This window comes from Pristis pectinata, chromosome 28, assembly GCF_009764475.1.
Source record: "Pristis pectinata isolate sPriPec2 chromosome 28, sPriPec2.1.pri, whole genome shotgun sequence".
Lineage (NCBI taxonomy): Eukaryota > Metazoa > Chordata > Chondrichthyes > Rhinopristiformes > Pristidae > Pristis > Pristis pectinata.
Window position 1 is genome coordinate 18,553,621 of NC_067432.1, and position 23,084 is coordinate 18,576,704.

Sequence of the window (23,084 nt, forward strand, 5' to 3'; positions counted from 1 at the left end):
TTGTTTCATTTAACTTCATGTTAAGAAGTGACCAAAATGAGTTCTTCTTCCAAGTAAAGGGTAGGCCCTTGTTTAATGAGCAGGAGAAGCTTGGCTGTATTGTAAGAGTATGCATTGATTTGATGGCACACTAAATGAAAAGTAATTGTACTATCTGTACATATCTTTGATGAATGAAGTATATGTTTAAAGTAAAAAAAATAAATTGACACAGAGAGGCTGGGTCCTGTGTAAAAACCTCTCAAGTACTTCATGGGTGTATTGTTTAAGGAGGTAACGTGAGTGAGGTTGATGCATTGTAAAAGAATGTTTTGGATTGATGGCACAATGAATGTAGACAAGAATGTGGAATACATGTGTATATATTATAAATAAAGTATATCTTTGAAATATAACAAAATAAATTTGTGTTTTATATTCAATATATATTTGTTGGCAGTAACTCAATGTATTATACTATTGCCTCTAAGGTAGAAGATTTTGAATTCAATGTCTACTCCAGAGTTGTGAGCATAGAGAATGTGGGGGTCTGTTGAGTAGTGTTTTGTTTAAGATGTTAAACTCTTATTTCCTCTTTCAGAGAGATATACATGGGATCCACATAGATCTACTGAAAGATATGCCTGAAACTACTCCTGAGCAGAGACTGTAGTGTGGTCTTCCTCTTAGCAGAGTGTCAGCCTTGGGATATCTGGGCCAATGGAGGCCAGACAAAGTCCAATAGGGTAGTGCAGACTTCTGCACACTTCCAAAGTTCTCAGGCTCGGAAATCTGCCTACTGAATGCAGACTGGATACAATGGCACTCTGCATATGAATGGAAGAAATCAGCAACTTGGAGAAAGGTAAGTAAGACATTTATTTGAGTTAATTAAGTTAATTTCAATGCTTTCATCTTTCAAGTGCGTGTGTATGCATTGAAGTCAATTAACTTCTAAATTATTTAATATTTTTTGTTTTTATAACATTTTAAATTTTATATTTTAGCATTTTTGTAACGAGTGATTTCAAATGTCTGAATGGCAAAGACAATCATTTAAACAGCAGCTTTGTTATCTGATGAGCTGGTGTGTGGGTCATCACCAGCTGTCAAAGCCATCCTATCAGCTCAGCAAGCTCTGGGAGAGATCCTGCTCTGTCTTGGATAACACTGATGAACTGGGTTAGTGCCTTAGCCTTTGCTTGCTCCAGTGTTCTCTGCCAAGTATTGATAAATGCAGTGTGACTCAAATTGGTTGAAGACTGGCTTTCATGATGGTGGGGATATCAAGAGGATGGGTCATTCTCTGGGCATTACTGGCTGAATATGACAGTAAGTGCATCAGTCACTGTAACTGCAGATGAGTAACAAACACAATGGATAAGATCAATGGACTAAGCTTGTTGTGCAAATGAATGTGTATGATCAGATCACAGCATGACATATCAATGAGTAGTTCAGCCATGGGCTATCATTGGGAGGAGTGGTTGGGTGAGGAGGTGCAGGGGAGGGGTGGGTAAGGGGGGTGAGGGTATGGAGGGAAGGGGGGCTTTCTGTGCATCAGTACTACTGCACAGGTTTCAGCTTCGAACCGTGACTGGGACGTTTCATGACCAAGTTGAGGTAGACGTGCATCAAGATGGTAAGGGATCAGGTCTGCCTGGCCAAATGCAGGAAACGATGTGGAGCAGGAGGCCCTCATCCTTGTGTTTCTGCAGGAGGTGAAGTGGAGCCAGAAGACCATATTGCCTGGCAATGATGCACTCGTCTTTGAAAGGACTCTATGACTAGGCAACAATTCCATTTCACAAGCCTGGCTAAATAAGGTAGACTCATAAGAATGAATATTTTGTGCAAAAGTCATTGACATTCAAACAAGTTGTTACTCATCAAGAAATGCAGAAGTATTGTAATAAGCCATTTAAATTGGTAAATTGGTTTATTATTGTCACATGTACCGAGGTGTAGTGAAAAACTTTGTTTTTCACGTCATCCATACAGATCATTTTATCACATCAGTACATTGAGGCAGTACAAGGGAAAAGCTATAACAGAATGCAGAATAAAGTGTTACAGTTACAGAGAAAGTGCAGTGCTAAGTAATTGGAACAGGATTTTATTCATGATGTGTTATATTCAGGGCACATGAACCTGCAGAGCAAGATGTGGGAGAATTTAATTTGTAATCTGGAGTCCCTTGTATTGGTGTAATAGGTTGGTGTTAAAAAGTGGAGTGTGGAGATGGTCACTTGGTTTACACTGGAGATGATCAATTAATCAGGCTTCTTATGAAAAATCTTTCTCTACAAATGATTCTCTACTTGGCCTTCCTCCTATGTTCAGCTGGGAGATGAGGACTTTGATGCTCAGCTGGGGCATCCCCCGAGTAGCCTTCCTCGTCTTCCTCCTCGTTTTTCTCTTCCTCCTCCTCCTCGTCTTGCTCCTGCTGGTTGGTCTTCAGGCTGTGCTTCATGGCCCTCAGGTTCTTGACCTGCATGCTCTTCCTCAGACTCTAAATGCTGTCAAGGTAGCAAGGGGTGCCAGCACATGATGATGAAGTTCCTGCACCAATTTGGCATGTACTGCAGGCTCTCCCAGACTGATATAGAGAAATAAAATCTTAAATTTACTGGACTGGTAAAGTACATCAACAGCATTTATAAGATACTAGGACAGGTACATGGATAGGAAAAGTTTAGAGGGATATGGGCCAAACACGGGCAAATGGGATTAGCTTAGATGGGAATCATGGCCGGCATGGACCAGATGGGCCAAAGGGCCTATTTCTGTGCTGTGTGACTCTATGATTTGAAGACTAGTGGCATTTCTCAGTGCAATTCTGGTACTTCCATGGCTCCCATTGTAACAAAATTTAGCTGGTGAGGTTGGAGTCCAAACTGGTCTGGGGAGCCATGGAAGAAGGGAATAGTCCTCAGGATCCAACCCAATGGGCACTATTGCCACTGAAAATATTGAGATCCCTGACCATCCCTGATAAACTTGCCTTAACAATCCCAAAACTTCCAGCAACGGAACCCTGCCAGAGGTGTCGCTATTAAGGCACCCAGTGAATTAATGGTTTGGCAGCTAAATGCTGGAAAAAATCATTCACTGTGACTCATTGTGGACTTTGGAAGGTTTTTGAGCAGTCTTCTGTAGTTCAGGGGCTTTCCAGTCAGGTCTCCCAGCACAGTCTCTCTGAGATGCATGAAAAGCAAGAATGAAGACAATATGCTCCTAGTTCTACAGAGACTGTTCCACAACGGTTGTTGCCTCAGCTTTGAACTTTTGTTTATGTTAGTGCTGGTGAAAATGTACATTGTGCAAATAATGATGTTATTAAGTGCATACCCGACTCCAGGAAAAGGTTGGGCACGCAAACATGGAACATGACCGGAAGTGCTCAGTCCAGTTTCATGATTTCACCTGCAAAAGTTTGCTAGTGTCATTGACACCACATAAAATCAATTATGGTTCAGGTTGTTCCTCCTAAGTCCATTGCAAAGCAATTGCTGGGCAATAATTGTTGTTCAGTACTTAACATTAGAGTGGAGAATAGAGTTGGAAGGTCCCAGAATAAAATAAATCTCTCTGAAGTGGGGTGCTGCAACAAATTGTATGGGAACCGCTGCACTGGTATCTTTTTATGAATTGGAAGGTTACTGTATTTAAACAAGATTTAAGGTGTCAGAACTTTTCTGACTATATTTGAACTAATTTCAAGTTCAGACTGTCCCCGGGTAACGAACAAGTTAATTTTGTCCATAAGTCAGAAAATACATAAAAATCACTTGATATGGTAACCATACCTTCACAGTACTGTAATGAATGGCACAAAAAGCATACACAACTGATAAGAAAGAACAATTACTAAAAGTGGAGAGGAGGGGAAACTGGTTCTGCTCTTTGAAGGAATGAATGTACGTACTTATGTCAGACTTTTGAATTAAATTATGTTATGGAAGCTTGTTCATGTGTAAGGATGTCCATAGGTTTGGCATTCTTAACCTAAGGATAACCTGTAATCTCATAAAGATATTCAAAGGTTTAACTATTTTGATAGTGCAGATTGTGATGGATTGTGTCTCTTGATCAGTGAGATGATAATGGACATTCATAAGTTTAAGGAAACCAAAAAATGAAAAAAAAATGTTCCTAATTACAGGATGATGAGTAAACTAATCAGCCTCCAGTCACCATTAAGGAAGAACCTTTTTCTTATAAGGAAACTAACTAGTTGTTTCAATGAAATGAAATGGCAACAAATGCAGAATTCAAGCAACAGAGTAGGAGTCATTGTGGTTAATAAGGAGAAAAATGCTAGCAAATTCTTGAGGCAAATTACTTTTCTTTTCTCTCCATGCGGCATTATTCTACAATTCTTTCCAACAGCCTAGACTGAATGGTCATGTTAGATTGTAAAGGAATGTGCTGGCTTGTGATTTCTTTTACATTTGAATAGCCTGGTGAAATTTAGTGGTTTAGTGTACATGTTAAGAATGGTTCCTTGAACAAGATGTTGGAAAACTGCCAAAACCATTGAAATCATAGCCCAGCAAAAGTTAATGCTATTAGAAATGGGATGGAAATAAAACAAGAGAAAAATCTGAAAACCCAAAGACCACCAAATGGCATCAAAATAAATATCACAATGATGAGTGATGTGCCAGAGAGATGGCATTTGAGGCTCTTTTGACTATCCCCATTATTGGCGCTCCTTGACACTGTCAACAAATATCAAGTGGTAGCAAATTACACTCTGATCTTCCTTCACTAAGGAAGAGAGCCCAATAAAGGTGCCTTTCCACATTTTTGGCCCATTCTCTTAAGTGACTTTCTCCTTTCTCCTCTGTTCTAATAGATAGGGTCAATCCTCTCATGACAAGCAGCTCCCTTTAAAAAGCTTCCCTTTCAGTCATCTGTGATAATTAAAGAGATATGGAGTCAACTGGCTTAATAGATATGTCCCCAGGATCAATTTCACGTAAGTAAAATTGTAACAGTGACTACCAATATGGTGTCAAGTAATGTGGCTTTCCATTCTCTGTTTGAGTTGATGTCATGTTGATGCATGATGGACAAAAGGATATCCTCTTAATTTGAGTCTACAGGTATTCCTCGATTTATGAAAAATTTGCCTTTCTAGAAAACATTCTGTTAAGTGACATTTCACAAATCAGAAGGGCAAAATGAAATGCATTATAAATGTTTTGATACAATGTATTCTTAAGACTGTGGAGTGTCATTTTGTTTGTAAAAGTATTGATTCATAAATACAAGACACATACCCTTATTAGTCAATGGCTTTAAAGCAAAGATTTGTAAATAAAAAAAGTTTTTAAATTAAAGAATGCCTGTGCTTACCATCAAAAGCTTAGCAAAAGTTAAGTTCAGAGGTTATTTAATTAAACTTACTTCACAGTGGTTTTCCTTTTCAGAATTGTTATTTGCTTGCTTGCAACTGAGTGCCAACCAAAGAAATTTTTTTTTTTAATTACAAGTCAGGCAAGGAAATTGAGAGCAGAACTTTAAACTTATCAAGTTTGCATTTAATTGTGATGTCTAAATGGGTCCACTTATACAGAGGAACTACATCTACTTGCCCATTATCTAAGGTCAAGGTCTTGAAGATAAAATAGCATTGGAAGTGAAATCACTGTGAAGTCATTGATGCCAATTGGCTGATCTTTAGAAATATATAATTCTAATGGCAAATGGGATATCTAAAACTATTCTCTCTATGAATGCTTCTGTAGTAATGGGGTACAAGACAGCTTTAACATTAGAATATTGGATTATCAATGTGCAAGGAATACATGAAACCAGTCTTCTCCTCAATGTTTCCCTCTCACCTGATTCCTCCAGGAAAGCCCTACTCTGACGAGTCAATTTTCAACAAGCCACCACATGAGATTTCATTCCCTCATTCAACCATTTGAACCCTGTGCAACCTGCCTTCCTTGAAGAGCATGGACTCTGGTGGAGGTCAGGTGTTTCCCCTTGGTTATCCTGCAGCAATAAGGATGGAAACAATAGAACAGCACTGACAGCATGGCTCCTTTTATAGGAAGCATCCAGCATACATGCAGAACTGTTTGGAAAAGGTCAGTTCTGTGAGGGAGCAATATGAAAGAACCTTACAAAACTTGCACAATGGAGATCAGGAGCTTCCTCTGTGGACTGTGGGACATGGAGCTTGGTTAGCCCAATCTCCTTCAGGAGAAGGATTCCTTTCTCCAGACTGATGAGTCTCTGAGCCCAAAAACAACAGTTTATTCCCACCCATCTCGTGGCAGTGAGTGAATTACTTTCCATCTTGCCCTGTTAAAACAAAAAGGAGTGAATCAGTGAGGTGGACCCATAACATTGTTGACTTACATGGTGAATATGCATTTTTCTGTCTGGTTGCTAGTTAGGTTGAGCAAGTGTGATCTGAGGGCCTGGGTGATCAGATTGCTGCAGATTAAGCTAATGTGTTGCTCCTGTAGCTGCCAGGCTCCTGTTCTAGAAAGTCATCAAGCAACTCAGATTTGAGGTGTGACTTGATCTCTCTCTTTTCCTGTCTCTCTCCTTCTTAACCCATCTCCCGCTCGCCTTTTGTCTATCTCTCTCTCTCTCTTATCCTATCGTTCCTTCCTTTCTCTTTCCTTCTCTCTCTTTCTGCCATTTTAGGAATGATTACTTGTTGCAGAAATGTGTGTAAGTTGCATGGATCTCTTTTTAGGCCTGTGCCCCACCAGCACAGCTGTGTAGGTAAATGCCAAGAATTGTATGAAATTCCATTGGAGGTTTTCATTAGGCTGCACCACTTTCCAAGTAAGGGTATGTTGCAGACTTCAGGCTCAGTATTGAATTTGAAAAAAAATAATGCCCATGTTATTGCATAAAGACACATTTCTTTCGGAACTTTAAAAAAAACCAGAGCTGGTGCAAAGCTCTTTGCTGTTTTAATGCTCCCATTTGGGAACACATGAAATTCTAGGCCAGTGTATTATGTAAAGTGAAAAGTACCAAAGACTGGAATTCAAAGTCCTTGTGACATTGTCCGTGCCCAACACTACCCACCCCCTCATCCCTCACCAAAAAAAAGCTGGATATCCTGTGATCACTTCCACTTTGCCCATTCTCCAAGATTTTAATTAATTGCTATATACAGTTGTGCTCTACAAATTTGTGTAAATAGCTAACACGTGTTCCTCCTCTGCTTAAAAATTCTGAAGAATGAAACAAATAATAAAACAAACTATAATTAGAGAATTATTCATCTGAGTTTCCATTTTTTTGAGTTATTACTGAACATTGTCATTTGCTATGCAAAATAATCCTCTATTACTTCATAGCTAATATTTACAGGTTCATTCTATGCCTCATTCTGAGATTTGCTTGAAATATGTTGCCAGCCTAGATTTTTTTTGCTTTAACATCCAAAATGTTTCATTTTAGCATCAGTGAGTATTTGAAGCTGTCTTGTAACCCTCTTGACTTCTCAGAATCTTCTCAACCTATACCTCTTTCCACCTGTAAGGGCACCACTCCATTCTTCCAATTCCTCTGCCTCCATCGTATCTGCTTATCTCAGGTGACTTTGAGATGAATTCCTACTTCCCCTCCACCTCACTTGACAGAGCCTTTGACTGCACAGCATCTATTTCCCATATGTCCGCTCTTGCCCTCTCTTCTCCTGGACAGCACAGGGATGGAGCCCCTTGTTCTTATTTTCTTCCCTACCACCATCTGCAATCAATGGATCATCCTTCATAATTTCCACCAACTTCAATGAGATTCCACCTCCATACATATATTTCCTTCCCCTCCACTTTCAGCATTCCAAAGGGGTCATTCCATTTGCAAGTCCTTTGTCTGCTTTTTAATCTCCTCCAACCATCCTTCTTCTTAAGGCACATTCCTATACAACCACAGGAAACACAGTTTCTGTCCTTTCACTTCACTTGAGTCCCTGGATGGATGGAAAGAGTGATTCACTTGTACTTCTTCCAATATAGGGTACTGATTTCAGCATTCACAATGTGGTCTCTTGGAGAAACCTGCATTCACTCCACAGGGCTACACCTGAGCTTCCTGTTGACTGCCACTTTAATTCTCCACCTCACTCCCATTCTGACCTATCAGTCTGTGGCCTCACTCTCTGTAATAAGGTTCAAAGTAAGCTTGAGGAACAGTATCTCGTCGTCCATCTGGGTATATTGCAGACTTCTGTACATAATATCGAATCTAACAGCTTCAGGTAACTTGTTCACTTTGTTTGTATTGGCTCAGTTTTTGATGCATTCTCTCTAGCTCAGTATTTTGCAGATTTTACTATAGCCTTTTATGTTTTCTCTCTCTAATTGCTCTTATTAATTCATTGACCAGGTTATTTCCAAAATGGCTAATCTTGATTCTGACATCAATTTATAGAATGAGTTCTTTTACCTTTTGCCAATTTTTCCTTCCCCAGCTCTCCAAAAGGTGTTGGCTTCTTTCTGGTTTATATTTCTAAGGCACATTATTCATTTGTTAAATTTGATAAAATGTTTTAACGGGTAACTTGATTGGGTTGGTCCTGGATGAAGCCAATCTAATTCTGACTGAAGCAAGAAACTGCAGATGGTGAAAATCTGAAACAAAGACACAAAATGCCAGAAATAGCCAATCAGTCAGCATCTTGTAATGAGGAACAGTCAAAGTTTCAGGTGAATAACTTTTCATAAGGAAGGTCAAATCCAGTTCTATTCTCTTCTATCAAATGCACTTTCCAGCAACAAATGTGAAGGCTGGATTTTGTGACAAGCAAACTGAAAGAACATGACTGCATTATTCCACTGTCAGTCAGCTCGACTGACTGTTGTGACAGGGATTGAACTGAAGTACATGGAAATATGATCATGAGTCGGCTGTAATGGTCCCTCTGTAAGGTAAATTCATGCATGGTTTGATCTTGGCCACAGCTTTCCTCCCTGTTCCCCACAACCTTTTCTCCTTCACAGATCAACAATATATCTACACACCAAATTTGTGTGTATCTATCCATAACTGTCTGCATTCCTGGAGAAAATATTCTGCTGAGGTTGGGAGAAGTTGCTGTAGTTACTTTCAATATGGTTAACTTTGTACACTCTTTAAGTAGACTGTTTCTGAATAAATTGGCACTGTTAGCTGTATAAGCAACAGTTTGCTGTGAGCCCAAACATATACCCTGCCTCTCATCCAACTCACTGGCTGAGAAATAGAGACTCTGAAATATGAAGTACCAGTCCTAAGTGGAGCACTGAATAGGCATCCTCAATGATTTTCCTCTCTCTGGCCCAGAAGTACTGTTAATATCACAGAAGAGACAAATTAGTTTAGGCTCTTCAGATCCCCAAATTTCGGTACGTCCTTACCTACTCACAAGATAGTTATGGATGAAAGAGAGTATTCAGCTCATCTAAATTTGCCTGCCATTTAAAATATACGAAGACTCTTTTGGGGACCCTCAAGTTAAATTATGGGTCAAGAAACTTAAGGATAAGAACTTGACCAATTAATCAAATATTTTGAATAACTTCAGAAATACATTTCTATTTTAAATCTTCCATAATACCAATGGAATTGGCCACACCACATATTATGATGGGTCCCTAATGAAGAAATTTTCCTTTTTGCTATAGCCTGAAGAATAAGGATGAGCTGCTATTGATTAATACTTCAGATATTCAATCCTGAAACTTAGCAGTCCCATTTCACATCAATGTAGGTTTTGGAAATGATAATCTTTTAGCTCTGCATTAACTTCAACATTTTGTTCAGATCTAACACGGCCTCGTCCATATTTGTTCACAGTCACTTAACAGCCCGTGATAATTTTACCATGCAGCCTAGAAATGTGAACAATAGCCTTGGTTTAAACTTGGAGTAATAATGACAAAGCCTAGCCTCACAACTCACTGCAATGTGTGTACATATAACTTATGCCATTCAGATGTGATCACAGTGTAAAATGATTGTGATTGAATTATTGAAATCAATGGAGCAAAGATCAGGTGGGACATATGCCCAATTTATTTTGTGATCCATTTTACACCATTCACAAAGCTAACATTGCCCTTAGAATATGAAGCATGGGATTAGGGAACAAAATACTAAATACAAGCATCACCGTCTGATTTCTTTGAAGATAATGTTTAATGTCTATCAAGATGAACGAAGTCCATTCTGATGATTGGAGTGTTTCTGTGCTTCATGACACCCACTGTTAGTCTAAAACTACCCATCTAGGTGCAGCATAGACCACAAGTAAAATAAAACTTACCCTATACTTTTGGAACAGAGAAGTTTAACACATGTTAGTATGGAATTTCAATTCCCATGTAGTCCATTCTGGTGACCTTACTCAGAGGTGCAGTTAATTTACTGTGAATTATAAAGCCCTAACCTATAAAGGAAGTGTCAGCCTGGCACAGCTACAGAGCTCATGCATACTTCCATTCTGGTTGTGAATGGGGTGAACAACTAAACAGCTAATAAGAGGAGACTTCATAAACAATAACAGTGGAGATCACCATATGGTTGTAAAGCATATCCCAGACGTCTTATAAGTCACATAGGAAGTTCTATGATCAAGATTCATGTCTGTCAAAATCTCAATTGAAGCTAATTTCCTTAATAAGTAATGCATTCACAAAGGTAGAAGGCTTCTCTTCTGCAGACTGAAGCAACAAATAACCTAAATATATGATGTGAAAGAACAGTTTCCAGAGGAGATTTGTGAAGAAGTTGCCAGGAGTGGAAAAATTGAAATAAGATTGGATAAGCTCGTGTTGTTTTCTTTGGAACAGAAGAGGCTGAGAGAAGAACAAATTGAGATGTATAAAATTATGAGGGCTTAGACAGAGTAAACAGGAAGGACTTACTTCCTCAGCAGAAACCAGGGGGCATAGGTTTAAGGTAATATATGGAGGAGAGATGAAGCAAAAGGTCTTTTATCCAGAGGGTGGTGGTGATCCAGAACTCATTGCCTAAAAGGGTGGGAACAGCAGAAGTCCAAAATAAATTTGAACAGTACTTGAAGGACCAAGACCTGAAGATCTGTAGACCAAGTGCTGGAACATAGAATTATGTTGGAGACCTCTTTTTTGACTGGCACAGATACAATGGGCTGAATGGCTCCTATGTTTTGGATTTTCTATGATTCTATACCATGGATGAGCAGACAAAAAAGTATAATTCTGAAAAATCCAGGTTCATATTTAAGAATTAATGTGTGTTTCTTTCACTATGTTACCTCAGCTTTACAGCTGCCTATCTTGTAATCTCTCCATTAACATGTACCTTGGTCCTGAGGAGCAAATTGATGGATCATGTACATTTTCATCTCCACAGCTTGAATGGTGATCCAGCAGAATGGATAACCTTCCCATAATAGAATCCATCGGATCTTCATTGCAATGCAATTAATGGAATGAAAATCAGACACCTTCCATAATTAGGCAAAAGGCCATTCCATTTCTGTCCTACCCTTTTCTCCAAGCTGGAACATCAAACTGCTGCTAAACATTGAATATAGCAGGCACTTCCATCAGTTGCGAAGAAGTAAGGCATGGAATGTCGCAACCACAGGAGGAAATTTAGACTTAATAAATTTTAAAGTAATGCAAATGATGAAAAGAACAGTTTCACACCTGTAGAAACTTGCACACTCAAGGTAACACTACAGCTAAAATAAAACCTTCACTGATTCCCTCTGTACATTGAATAATATAGGGTGCAGCATTACATGATGCTTCCTTTGGTTTAGAGTTTTTAATTAGGATGAGAAAGTGAGCAAAATGGAAACCTACCACAGCTCAGCTTGCCTGGTAAGGTGAAGGCTAAACTATTGGAAAGCAGCCACACAAAGAAGCTGAAAGCAGCAAGTTTTTTTTTAAGTAGGAAAAATGAATACCACCTTTAACTCATTTAGACAGAACACACTGCAGGAAATGTCATGAAGTGGCAATCTCATTAGCTGGCTTTATCCTGCTTTCTGAATGTAAACAATGTTCCAGCCAGGGAGGTAACCTTGAGCTTTTTATCACAAAGTAGGGCAAGCTCACTGCAACAAGGCGCCTTTCGTATCGACTTCTGAGCCAATCAGTGATACCAAAATCAGTTTTACTTAGAGGCCTCGGCAAGTTATATCTAAAATTAAACTTGGTCTGCTTAACAGCTGATGTGATTGTTTATTGTTCAACAAATTCACCTCTTACACCGTGGTGTCGTGTATTGAACACCCATGAAATATGATTAAATCGATCTGAATCACTACATTGAAGAGCTTCAGCATTCCCAAAAATATCAAATTGTAGAATTCGCAATTTTTTATTTTTCATATTTAGTGCTCTGAAAACATCTTTGTTTCATTACTAGGGGTGTAACATAGAACATCCGAGTCCTGTAATTCATAAATAGAATAAATATGTGATGCGTAAAAATTCAGATGGACATCTTAGCTCACACATGGCATCAGCCCCCAGTCATGTTATGTGTCCCAGAATGCATTGCTTGAAGAACAAATGGCATCACCTGGTGGTGAAAAATGTCAGTATTGCAATCTGTATTTTTCATTATGTACAATAGATGAATCAGCTAGTTCCCTTTTAGCATAATGAGCTGCACAATTTGTTACAGGTTTATTAAATTAATTTCTGTATGACATAAAATGAAGAATTAATCCATATGTCAAATGAAACTGATTTTATTGATAATATCAATTGACATCAAACATCTGTATTCTCTCTAAGGTCTTTGAGTGTGTTGCTGCGACACAGCTCTTGCCCATTTTACAGAGATTGCCTGCTTGAAACCCTTCAGTGCCTCACCAAGCCACCCTGCATCAAAATAGCCTTAGAAAAAGGTCTGGATTACACCCTCTTTCTCTGGGTTGCTTTATGTCTTTCCATCTCCCTCAGCACCTCAGGCTCCCTGGCTATCTATAGGTTCAATTATTCTATCCTCCACTTTGTTAGCTTGAAATAATCAAGGAATCTCGCACTCTTATCTGGTGTCATACTGTCCCAGTCACCTGTCAACCAAGTCCTTGCTGACCTACCATTGCTCAACTACTTTGGTTGCACCACTAATATTATTTCATTGTTTGGTTATCCTTCTGTGGACTTGCCGCAGTCCACTCCTGCAATCCACTCCAGTCTGATGTTCCTGCCCCATTTTCCATTCACTGAACTCTAGCTTTCTGCATACTCCTTTCTCCTACATCATGCAATACATACTTCTTTAACCCTTCTCTTTGAAACCCCATCTATACCCACCTGACTCTGCAATCTTTTGCCTTTATAAACCTCTCCAAGATCCTGCTCTTTGGCCATTCAATTTACCCTGAATCTCTCCAAGGCTTACTCATTCATCGCTCTAACTTACACTTCTATTTGGCCTCACTTCGAGCTACTTCTACTGTTCTACTTCAAGCTATTTCACGTGGCCAACAGTTAAACCACCACAAAGCATGATGGGAAAAGAAGCGAACCTGAACTCCAGTCTATCGTAAGAAGTTAAATCAGACAGTTGATTAAACTGATGTCGGCTGCTAAAAATCGCTTAACCTTTGTGGTTATAATGGTCACTAAGTCAGGACAATGGAGCAGATATGTCCTGTTTATATGATCCTTGGATGGAAAATATGAGGAGACCCATGAGGGTCCTGGACATATATGTCATGGAACATTCTGGAAGATTGGAAGGAAATGTATGAAAGAAGGAACATCAGAGAAGTGAGCAGCTTTAACTTGGGACCAGCTGGTGAGGAGAAGACCCTGAGTCATGGGCAAAAGAAGACCAGTTGCACTCGGAGTGAATGTGGCCATTTGCACTAGAATGGGTAATATCAGGGTCTGATCCATGAGACAATTGCTAAAGTGTACTAATTCATGGAGGTTTTTAAGCTGCACAGTGAACAGCAATAAAATCCTTAAAAATATAATTGCACTGAGTGGTTCATTGCATTAGTTGACTAGAGAAGAAGGGTCAACATTTCTGGTGTTTTAGGGTGGGCCTTCTAAGTTGATCTGATTTTAAGGACACCTGTACACTTGACCAACCAACAATCTGACAAAGGCAAGAAAGAAAATAGGTACTTTGGTGGAATTTAACAATGGAAAGACAACCATCTGACCTGATCCTGTTTCAGTAAATACACGAGAACTTGAGGTAGAATGGGGAAATGTCCTCTGGGAATTCTTAAGTCGTAAATGGCCCAAGTGGATGGAATACATGGGCCATAGAGTAGAATCAGCAGGACAGGCACTTTGGGAGAATGGAGGCACAAGTGACTGCAGATGCTAGAATCTGGAGCAAAAAGCAAGATGCTGCAGGAACACAACAGGTCAAGCAGCTAATGTGGAGGGAAATGGACAGTCAACATTTCCGGTCAAGACCCTTCATTTAGAAGCAACGGGCTTCTAAATTAGAGAAAATGACCACTATTGGAACATGTTTTCTTCTCTCTCTCTTTTTTCCCACTTGCAACCAAACAAACAAGAGTGCAAGAGTTGCAAGTAGAGAGAGAGAGAGAGAGAGCGAGCAGAGAAGCAGCAGTGGGAGATAGAGGAACTGTGCACTCTAAAGAAGGGGGAGATGAAAATGATATGAATGTGACTCGGATGAATCAGTTCCAGGCAGAGTGTGAAAAGTCTACCCAGAGAGAGAAATAGTACCCAGAGAAAATGAAGATATGGAGTGAGAGAACAAAAACCTGGCCAGCAATACTGTCAGGTGGTTGTAAGGCTTTGTACCAGCAAATTGAGGAAGTGTCAACAAGAAACAGATAAACTAAATGCACAATTGTCAGCGAGGGTTTGATGTGTGCCTTCTAACCAATCCTGGGAGATGAGAGGGTTGATGCCAATTAGAGGAGAGGGACGGTGTTTGGGAAGAAAACTCACCGCCTATAACTATGCAACTGGAAGGGAGCCTTTGGCATCCCCATCACCTGTCCCCAATGAATCCCCCTCATCATGTCATGGACTAACCAGGAAAGAAAGGAGGTGAGGCATCAAAAACATGAACTACAATGTACCTGGTGGAGCAATTGTCAGAGACAGGAAAGAAAGTACCAGTATTCAAGCCCTCCGGGGAATGATAAGATTTTATAGAGTGCATTGGACAGGTTGACTATGGGTTCAACAATGCCTGTTCCGCCATTCAATTAGTCCTACTCTTTGACCCCGTTTCCTGCTGATGTGCCAAAGCCCAGTGGTGCATTTGCCGCTGCTTGATCTGTAAACGTGAGCAACGGACCATTGGAAGAAATGCGGCAAGCCACTGGGGCAGCAGTAGCAAGCAATAGAAATTACCTGGAAGAGGGTTTAAACAAGTGTAGACAGAGAAAAGGGAAACACCTGACAGCCTTTGTCAGTCACTTGTGGATCCACTTTGAGGGTCTACATGGATCAGTTGTTACAGACCTGTTGTTTTGGTTAATGCTTAAATCATATTGCTTGGCTTCTGGAATTCCTACATTAAAAAAAATTGCAGCATCTATGGAGAAGGAAAATGTTAAACTTTCAGATTGATCATCTTTCATCAGATTTTTTGGGAAGTTAAGAACGCAGTAAGTTTTAATTCCTTGGCAGAGAATGGGGGAAGGAGAAAATATGATAAAAGACAAAAGGTCAGGTTAGGGTAGAAGATGGGAGCAATCATGTGACAAATCTAATGAAGGCACATGGTAAAAGTGGATGGTAATGAGACAAGTAAGGTAAAGATAGATGGATTCAAAAGAGATGTAAATGGAAATAGCAAAATTAATGTATCAGTTACTCTTTGAGTAGATTTACAATCTCTGGCAAATTAGAAAAATTACTGGGTCTTTGCAGACTTTGTTGTTAACTCAAGGTTACCAAGCTTTGTTCCTATCTGTGCACACTTGATTCTGGGCCCTAGCTGTAGAAGTGTACTCCTGGTATTGGGAATGCATTCTGAAAAAAGACCGTCAACCTGAAATGTTAATTGTGTTTCTCTCTCAACAGATACTGCCTGATCTGTTGAATATTTCCAACAATTCTGTTTTCATTTCAGATTTACAGCACCTGCAGTTTTATTTTTCACTTTTCTGCCTGTCTACACTTGATATTGGGCTTGGTCTTTGGTCTGCACTTCTACACTGAGGCTTGGGCCCTTCAGGCCACAGGCTCCAATTGATGCATTCACACACAGTGTCGGGATCAAAATAAGAATGGCCATTAGCTCGGGATAAAGCCAGCAGATTGGATGGAGATGCTCTGTACATCAGATAGCCAATCTCTCTTTGGTATTCGCAAAGTATCAGAAACCATATTGCGTGCAGCAAATACTGTACATAAACTGCAAAAAAAAAAGCAATTTCACCACTGTTTCACCTGGACACAGTATTTGGAGTCCTCATTGGCAGGAAGGATGGATGAGGTACCAAGAACCCCATCACGTTCCAACAGTACATTCCCATGTAAATTCAGGGGTTGAAATAAGCACATGAAGATAGGGCCTGTTCTGCCATTCGATAAGGCCTAATCTTTGTTCTCAACTCAGTTTTACTGCTTTCTCTATAATCCTTGATTTCCCTATCATCTAAAATGTTACCTATTAGTTTTGAAAAGTACCCATTGACTCAGCAACCACAGATAAAGAATTTCAAACTTTATAACCATTGTATAAAGACATTTTTGCTCACTTCAGTCCGGAATTATTGATTCCTTATCCTGGGACAATGTCCCTTAATTCCAGGCTCTCCAGCCAAAGCAATAGCTCTCAATGTCTACCCTGTCAATCCCTCAGTATCAATAATGCCTGAATGAAAATACTTATCAGTCTTTGCAACTCCAGTGAGTACAGGTTTATCTTCCTCAATCTCAGCACAGGGCAATCTTTTCATTCCAGGAATCAATCTGGTGAATCCATACAATCCTAACGCTAAATACTTTAGTTACAGAGGACAAAGGATGCATCTACTGACCTATATGTAACATTCCCTCTTAATCTCCTTCTGAAGTATATTGGTTCAATTCACACAATTGACATTTGCATTAATTAGAGAAGTGAACACGCAAAATATAGTTTAGCGACAAATAATACAGCATCTGATGTCACAGTGGTTAAATTACCAGATTCGCACTCAGATTTGTGGACCAGTGATCCAGAGACGCAAGTCCAATCCCACCATGGTAACTGTGGAATTTAAGTTAACTCAAATGGAATTTTTTTTAAGTGGTGAGATTTCCAGATTGTTATAAAAGTTGGTTCACTAATGTCCTTCAGAGAAAGGCATTTGCTATCCCTACTCATTGTGGTCTAGATGCATTTCTAGACCTGTCAACATGGAGTCCATGGAGTTGTGCAGCCTTCACCCCACTTATCCATGCTGGCCATCAAGCACCCATTTACACTAATCCTACACTAATCCCATTTATTCTCCTCACATTCCCATCAAATCTGCCCAGATTCTACTACTCAACTGCATACTGGTGGCAATTTACAGTGGCCAATTAACCTGCAAACTCATAATACTTTGAAATGTGGAAGGAAACCGGAGCACCAGAAGGAAAGCAACAGAGACACAAACTCCATACAGAGAGTGTCCCAGGCTTCAGAATTGAACCTGGGTCACTTGAGCTATGAAGCAGCAGCTCTACTAGATGCACATTGTGCCATCTAAATTTGGTTGATTCTTTGCTGCCCCCTCACTTCAGGGACAACTAGGGAAGGGCAATAAATGCCAACACTTCCAACAAAATGTTTCTCCCCCCTCCTTCCACCCTCCACCCTGATCTATACAAAGCTGGCAGAGCAAAACAAGGAGAGCTGAAGTTCATAAATCTCCTTATGTAGTTTTGCATATGATCCAGATGTAGAAGAACTTACCGCCAAACAACAAAGTCACTTCTTGGAAAACTAATGATTTGTCCTAAGAAAGAATATGTTAGTAGCACACATTTAGGTACTTTAAAAGCATTTACCAAAATTGAGGGTGATTTAGAGACCTAAAAAAAAATTATAATTTTGATGGATTTAAATCTTTAGTTTGTGGACAAGAGTCACATCCACAGATCTCTTCTTCAAACCAAATGCCCATAGTGCTAAAAATTTAACAAATCATCAGAAATTACATTGTTTAATTTATTTGACTGGAGGCTTCACATGAAATTTAAAGAATCATCTGGTGTAAATGGGGTGGGTGGGGGAAGAATGAGGTGGCAGAAATAAACTAAGATGCTTTTATCAACAATTGATAACAGTTTATCAACTGTTGTGTCATGTATTCAATTCTTGCTAGTATTGACGTCAGTGGAGCTAAATCTGAGGTGAAGCATATGATAAGTGACCCGCACCACTCATGTTCAATCCCTGCCCTCGTCCAACCGCACCACTATGGACCTTGCTGTTGTGGTTTATGATGGACAATTTTGTATTTTGTTTGTTTGAAATTCCCTTTGGTGGTGAATTCCTCGATAGCTTTGCCTAACAAAGTTCTATCCATCCTGGTGAAGACATTGAGTAATACCAATCAGGGAGATTTTACAGTAAATGAAAAGCAAATAACTACAAGCGTAAAAAAACCTGAGTTTTAACAAAGAGTCATGACCTGAAACATTAACTCTGTCTCTCCCTCCACAGATGCTGCCTGCCTGTTGAGTGTTTCTAACTTTGTCTTTTTGTTTAGATTTGACGTTTTATTCAGCGATCCCAATACTTGATTAGAAATCCAAAACTCTCCCCTCGGAGGCCATCAATACTATTGTTCAATTGTCAACTTCAAAACCATGATTGATAGGTTTTTTTGGTTAGAGAAGAATATGAAGGAATGTGGCACCAAGATAGTTAAGTAGAATTAGGACGGGGTTCAGCTATGATCTATTTGGTGGTGAAAAGGGTGGAAACTGGATGGTGGAAAAGGCTGCCGAGGAGGAAATACTCTCTCCTTATCCTATGTTCCCTGCTGGATTTACGCCTATGTGGACATTGCAGGAGGTGATCATTAGGTATGTCTCATCACTAGTTAGCCTGTATCATTCCCTCTCAAGATCTATGACTTGGACAAGATATTACAGTAGGGTTGATGTTGTGAAACTGTGCTCCGAGCTGGTGCAGGGGAGGAGGAGACTGTCGGGGAAAACTGTTGTGAAGTAGATTTGAAAAATTCTATATATTGTAGCACTATATACTGTATATGTTAGCTTTGTCCAAATGTCAAAAAGAGATCTGTCTGTGTTGGTGTGACATTAGATTGGCATCCTGTTCAATAATCCACACAGAAAATCATGTCGGATATGTAAAGGATGATCTCTCCAATACCCATCAGCAGTATGCCTGGCCCACCCCATGCTTCTTATTGAGAATTCTTCCCAATGATTCAAAGTTAAAGAATGTGTAACACAGCAACAGCTACAGAAACAGCCTGAAGTTCAAAATAAGCATTGCTCTAAAAAAAGAAAGCAAATTACTTGGACAGAAAATGGAACTGTACAATATCATTCAATTGCTGGACTCAAACATATGAGACTTTTTCAATTGTTATGACAACATGTGTCTGGGAACCAATGGGGGATATTGGCAATGCATATGTTACACAAAAAAACACATTAAAGAAAATGAAACTAAGAATTTGTAAACTGTATTTAATGTAAGTAAGTTTTAGAAACACATTTTCATTGTTGGTAAGGAAATAATATTGCATTTTTTTGTTAACAAGCACACTTGATTGTCAGTTCATTTATAAAAAGCACATTATTGCAATATTACAGTGAAAATGCAAAAAATAGATTGAATTTTAATGAAACACGTTTAATTGTTGCTTGCAACTTTCTCTAATGTGGTGATATGAATGACACAAGGTCAGCATAACCCAAACACAAAAAGGGCGCAACAACTTTTTGTCAGATTCTTTTTTCCAAACAAAAGGCAAACAAGCAATTGACTTTTGACCTTTGCATGTTAGGCAACTGGTGTAAAACTGTTAAATGTTTGTCAGCATGTGCAGGTGAGGTCATCCAATCTAATTAGGCGGCGCAGACTGTTTAGTGATGTTTATGACAGCCTGTTCTTGTCATCAATGACAATAAATAAATAATAATAGAAACAGAGACCTGGAAATGAGACAAGTCAATCAATTTTCTTGTGCTATTAAAACCAAAAGTGTTCTGGGAGAAGGTTACAGTAGATGATGACATGTTTAACTTTGCTTTGCATTAAACAAAGTTGCAAGCAGTGGATTTTCAATTGCAAGTGCCTGGACATAAATTCCAAACCTCTAGCTTTTGTATGTCTATTAAACATGCTGGAATTATAATTGTAATGGATTATTATTCATAAAAATGTTTCTCTACAAACCACAGGTTATCCATGGCAGCGGCATCTGATCATAAACTCAGTTAGCTTTTCAATATTTTGGCTTGACAGTAAGTAGGACAACAGGGCTTTGGGATTGACTGAGTAGATCAAGCCATCGTGTATCTTCTTAACCAATCAGACTGAAGGATTGTGAATCAGCAGTGCAATTACTGAGAAAGAAGAGGTAACGAGAGTGGATTAATTCAATGTTAAATTAGATACAGAAAGAAATCATGAAAAGAGGCAAAAAATAGGGAGAAAAGTTTCAAGAGAAGTTGTGAATTTTACGTTTTTAAAACATCCAAAAGCAATTGAAGGAATCAATAAAATGAGTCTCCACACTTCATTGTCAATACAAGAGAGGTTGATAGAAGTGATTAAAACTTATCACAATGTTAGAAGGTACTTGGATTGAAGCAGAGAAGAGTTGGCTTTCTGTGAAGAGTTTAATTCACATCTATTGAACAAGAACAGTAACGTCACAGAGTTCAATGCACTACAACAGTGAGAAAACAGCAGGACTCTACTTCATGGAGAAAATGATGGAGTCATGCATTCTGGACAGCAACATTTGGATTTCCGTGATTTGTCTGAAGTTGATGGAGCATTTACACATAGACAACAGCAGATGCCTGTTTTCATGTCATTTTTGGCAGGATATTTGGTACTCTTCCCTCCATGTCTAGTGTTTCTCTCATCTTACTTTAAGTTGCCTGAAATAATGCACAGGAAGTTCGTCCGCCCCAGGAAACAGAGCCCTACATAACACTGGAATCCACCCCACAGATTGCTACACAGGTGGTGGTCATGAAAATCTCAGCCAGTAGGTAGAATGGCAGTCATTAACAATGGTGGCAATAAAAGATTTAAATTTGGCAATCTTTCAAGCATAAAACCACAAGCAATGCCAAGCTATTTTACATTCCATAACGAACATTTTAGAAGTATGCTCGTGGTGAAAACTCTACCATGCTTCAGTTTCATATTCTCAGTAAATTCCTCAAAAGAGTGCTATAGCTTTGTAACACACTTCCAGCTATCTTTATTTCTGCAGTTAGTACAGAGTGGTCAACAGGCAGACAACTTCAGATCCACAACTTGCAACAATGACATTACAGTTGTTAACCTTCTTCTGAGAATTTCACTGCAGATCCAAAGCATGAATCACACTGACATTTGGTACTCATACTGACCCTCATGGCTGCTGTAAAAAGCTGGCCAGTAACAGATATTCTCAAATAAATGTAAAATTGTATATACACATGCAACATTTAAAAATAAGAGACCTAGAAATGACTTTGAAATAATTTCAAATGACTGTTAGAATTTTTTAAGAAGAGGCAGTATAAAAGGTCCCATCTGCTTCAACAGGTGAGTGTTAGTTATCACATAAGTGTTAACCATGGCTCATTTAGTAGCCCTCGTGCTTCTGAATCAGATGGTGCACGTCCAAGTTTCACTCCAGTGACTTGAGCACAAAATGTAGGCTGACCCACTACTGTATTACTGAGGGATTGCTACACTGTTGGACGTTACACCTCTTGAACAAGCCCTTGAATGAAGGACAAGTCTGTCCTCTCAGGGAGATGTAAAAATTCCCACAGCTTTGAAGGACACAGGAATTCTGGCTGATACTTATCATTTAATCAAAATCGTTTAAACAAATTATCACGCTCCTGTTCATGAGAGCTTGCTACGGAAAAATTGCTTCTGCACTTCCTTCGTTAAAACAATGATACTTCTTTGAATGTACAGTACTTTGGGACATACAGTGCTCAGGAAATGTACTGAATAAAGCAAATATTTGGGTTTTCCCCCTTTTCTACTGTACCTGCTGCTGATAAGCAACATTGAGCAGCTTCAGAATGAAGCCAAACCCACTGACTTACTTAATACCAGAGCAAAATGAAAGAAGACGTGGCACAGAGTGTTTCCTGCCTTGTCACTCCAAAGCCAATTAATTGCTTTATCCCCAGTTTATACCTAATAGTTCAATGAGGGTACACAGCTGAAGACGCTAACCTTGCAAGTTCTGATTTTGTACAGGGATCCTGTCTACCTCCCTTCAGAACAATAATGAACCCTTCAGGTGCGATGCAAAAGCACCATTAGAGCCAGTAAGCTCCACATCTCGTTGTTTTTGACGTCATCTGAATCTTGGCTTATAGACATCATCATGTACTCATTATTGACTATGTAATAACAAGTGATTTGCCTTTTAGGAGTCTCCTATTAGGTTTTGTGTTTGTTAGAAGTCATTTTTGATTTAAAGTAGACTATGTTATGATTCTTGTCCTTCATTATGACCTTACTTTTTAGAGGCATTCACATCGGATAACATCAACATTTTGAAAAGGTCTGGGTTAACTTATAAACCTGAACAGCAAAAAGTATGAAAGAGGTAACTAAATTTATTGATGAGGCAGTGCAGTTAATGTGGTTTACATGGACTTCAGTAAGGCCTTTTGACAAGGTCCAATATGGAAGGTTGGTCCAAAATTAGCTTGGTAATGGAAGGCAGTGGGGTGGTGGTGGAGGGTCGCTTTTGCGATTGGAAACCTGTGACAGAAATTACCGCTGCATCCCTTGCTGTTGATTATTTACATTAATAACTTGGATGTGAATGTAAGAATTATGATGAGTAAGTTTGCAGATGATACAAAGATTGACGGTGTTTCTGATAGCGAGGAGGGTAGTCAGGCTACAGAACAAACCTGGTGCTGGTTAATGGCATTAATATAGATAGGTACTTGATGGTCAGCAGAGATGTG

General features: G+C 39.3%; 1 long non-coding RNA gene across 2 annotated transcripts in view; it reads right to left on the minus strand.

Moving 5' to 3' along the window:
* Positions 1-2,201: 2,201 nt before the first annotated feature.
* The window catches only part of LOC127584068 (uncharacterized), a 38,327-nt gene continuing 17,444 nt past the window's right edge, over positions 2,202-23,084 (minus strand). Inside the window, exons 3-4 of one of the 2 annotated variants that reach the window (XR_007958338.1) lie at positions 6,121-6,300; positions 2,202-2,578 (exon numbers count right to left, since the gene is read on the minus strand). This is a non-coding gene — a long non-coding RNA (uncharacterized LOC127584068). Of the gene's footprint in view, positions 2,579-5,756; positions 6,301-23,084 lie in introns of those variants that run through there. The other variant, XR_007958337.1, reaches the window with a different exon arrangement.